General features: G+C 40.7%; 1 pseudogene; it reads right to left on the reverse strand.

The window, feature by feature from the left end:
* Window positions 1–1,689: 1,689 nt before the first annotated feature.
* LOC116089013 lies at window positions 1,690–2,808 on the reverse strand (annotated as a pseudogene).
* Between the last annotated feature and the right edge of the window lie 722 nt (window positions 2,809–3,530).

Genomic DNA, 3,530 nt, shown 5'->3' on the forward strand with positions numbered 1-3,530 from the left:
TATTTCAAAAGTATTTATATAGGCAAAAGAAACATAGATGATTAACTAGGGAGGTGGCTTGTAAGAGAACAACAAAGTGAAACTGAATGCTTTGCTTGATATTTGTAACTCTTGTATCAAGTTTGAAGAAGAGGACTTTATAAGTTACTCTTTCTCTGAGATGAATGCTTCTCCAAATTATCACAGCTAATGAACCAAATTTTTATCCTCACTTAATGTCTGTGCCACCTCCAAGCAGAACCATTGTTCATTGAAACAGTTGGCAAATGACTTTATGGATAGACCATTGTAATATGAATGTAGCCTGTTCTCTGTGGGCTGAGAATGAAGTCACTCACTCAAGTCAAATAGCTGTGACCATAGCAGGAAGTCTATATCCAAAAATCGAGCCTACAATTCATTTCTTGGTGCAGCAGAACTATCACCTCTCAGCTTAGCTACGATGGAGGTAAAATCCTTTGGTGATGTGAGGGTCATTGAAATACAGCCTTATTACAATGAAACCCAATGTCTAAAAATTGTTCTTATTTTGGGCTTGTACCATAGTAAGAGCCAAAATTTTAAAGTCTACTAAATGCAAATCAAACAAAAAGACTTTATATATTCATGTTCATTTAAGAAAATACTAGTAGTGATGTATTATTTTTAAGTATACAGCTAATATGTTTGGAGTTATTTAAAATTTATATTGAGAAAAATGTATTTTCACTATTTCTGTAGATGAGCATCTACATAAGACTGTTAAATTCATTGTTGTTTTATATCAAACAACTTTTATAATACTTATTTTTATTGTTATAATATTTTATAAAATTTAAGGAATATGACAAAAAAGATATTGTAGGTATTGAAGAGGGGGTCTATAGGAAGAGCAGTGGTACAAAAGGGAAACAAGAATGTGATTCAATTCTATTTAATTAAAATGTTTTTAAATGTTAACAAATTCAGATAAATTGAAAACATGTAACTTTTTTCATCATAATGCAATAAAAGTTAAAAAAAAAAGAAAATGTTTAAGGGACTTACAGTTTCAGAGTGTTCAAGCCCATGATGTTGGAGGAAAGGCACGAAGGCAGGAACAGGTAAGGTTCAAGGAAAGGGTTCAGAAACAGAAATCAAAAAGCGTGCCAGGAATGGCTCAAGTCTTTTGAAATTTCAAAGTCCATCCCTAATGACACATCTCCCCCAACAAGACCAACCATATACCTCTTCACAAACAGTGCCACCAACAGGGGACACTTGAACCCATGGAGGCAATTTGAGAATGAGTGATTTTTATGATGGAAATCTATGATACTGTTTTTCACTAGGTTTTTGCTCCATGAAGCACACCAAGCACACCATCTACTAGATTTTCTCCAAATAATGTTTTGTGCTAAAATGTAATTGGGTTGAACACACCAGTGTGCCAGTTTTGGAGTCTCAGGATGCCGATCACCACTCCCAATTCTATAGAGTTCTTTTTATTGCCTCAAAAGTGACATTCAGAGAGAGAGAGAGAGAGAGAGAGAGAGAGAGAGAGAGAGAGAGAGAGAGGGAGAGAGAGAGGGAGAGAGAGGGAGAGCGAGAGAGCGCAAACCAAAAACTAAGATGTCCATCCCTTGGTTTCCTTCCATCCTCCCTTCAGCTGCTCCTCAGCCCCCACCCAAGACTGAACCCTGGTTTAGGGCCAGGTAGCAGAACAGCCCTTCAAATGAGGTCAGCAATGTTGAGGAACATCTCTTCAATGGAGGTGTTGTAGAAAGTCTCAATGTATTGAAGAGTCCTCTTGTCTTCATCTGTCGCCATGTTAATAGCCACATCCTTCTGGCCAAGCTGACCACCTCGACTGATGTAGTTTTTCCTGTTGGTAGAAAGGTCGTAATTGATGACTAAGGCGATCTGCTGCACATCAATGCCTCTGACCAATAGGTCAGTGGTAATTAAGACTCTGCAAGAGCCAGACCAGAACTCCCTCATGATCACATCTTGTTCCTTTTGGTCCATATCTCTATGCATGGCAGAAACAGTGAAATCCCGGGCATGCATCTTCTCCGGGAGCCAGTCCACCTTCCTTCTGGTATTGATAAAGATTACTGCCTGAGTGATGGTCAGTGTTTCATACAAGTCACACAATGTTTCAAGCTTCCACTCTTCTAGTTCCACATTGATGTAGAATTGGCAAGTACCCTCCAAGGTCAACTCTTCCTTTTTGACAAGATTCTGAGTGGTGTGTCTCATGAACTTCTTGGTCACCTCAAGGTCGTCAGAAGGCATTGTAGCAGACAACAAAAACTACCTGTGTGTTACTGTTGAGTTTTTGGAATATATCATAGATCTGATATTTGAACTCATGGCTTAACATTCCATTGGCTTCAGCTAGTATGAACATCTTGATGTATTTGGGGATCTAAAGTTAAGCATATCAAACACCCAGCCATGGGTGCCCACAATGGTATGGGGAACTTCCCCATACCATTTACAGCTTCTGCACCTCAGCACATACATTGGTGCCCCCAATACAGGCATGACAAGAGGCACCATGTAGTCTCCTAATGCAGTAACTACCTTTTGTATCTGCTGAGCCAGTTCACGAGTGGGTGCCAGAGCCAAAGCCTGAGTGTCCTTTAGATCTAATTCAATCTGTTGCAGAATTGATATGCTAAATGTAGCTGTTTTCCCAGCCCCAGGCTGGGCTTGAGCAATCATATCATAACCCTTGATACAAGGAAGATTATCTTGCTGCTGGTTGGCAGAGGACTTCTCAAAACCATAGACATAAATATCATGGAGGAGAGATTCTGAGAGATTCATGTCATTGAAGCTAACCACAATTTTATTCCCATTACTCTCGATGACGCCTTTTGGCTCTATCCTATCAGGGACACTGTCTCTGGATTGAGAATCCTTTCTCGCAGATGTGATCCTTAGAATCTCCTATAGAGTTCTTTAAGGTAAGCTTTAACTTAAAAAGAAAACTTAATACAAGTTTCCTAGAAAATGGAGCTTGAAGTAATATATCTTAAGAGTTGACTGGAAGATGCCAACACACGTCAGCAAAGATGGAGCCGTGTTGGGAATGCAACAGAAGGAAAGCAAATAGCTGCCATTGGAAAAGAAAGAGCTCTTCATACAGAGAAACCCTGTCTGAAAAAACCAAAAAAAAAAAAAAAAAAAAAAAAAAAAAAAAAAAAAAAAGAACTCTATTCTGGCCATTTTCTCTCCGGTGAGTTTCTAAGATGGGAGCAGCCAGCTGGAAGGCACAGGCCCCACGAGTCGCAGGGGAGTTGTAGGGTGGCAGGGACAGGATCCTCCCAACTTCTGAGTGACAGAGGTGGATCAGCGACCTTCTCTGCCCCTTCTCTGCAAGTGGAGGGTCAACCTCCAGGGAGTGCCTTAACCCAGAGACTCTGGTGAGAGCCGCCATTTTCTCTCTGGTGAGTTTCTAAGATGGGAGCAGCCAGCTGGGAGGCACAGGCCCCCTGAGTCTCAGGGGACTTGCAGGGCAGCAGGGACAGGACAAGCTCTAGTCAGAGACACTAAGAACATCT

Source organism: Mastomys coucha, unplaced genomic scaffold, assembly GCF_008632895.1.
Source record: "Mastomys coucha isolate ucsf_1 unplaced genomic scaffold, UCSF_Mcou_1 pScaffold14, whole genome shotgun sequence".
In the NCBI taxonomy this organism is placed as follows: domain Eukaryota; kingdom Metazoa; phylum Chordata; class Mammalia; order Rodentia; family Muridae; genus Mastomys; species Mastomys coucha.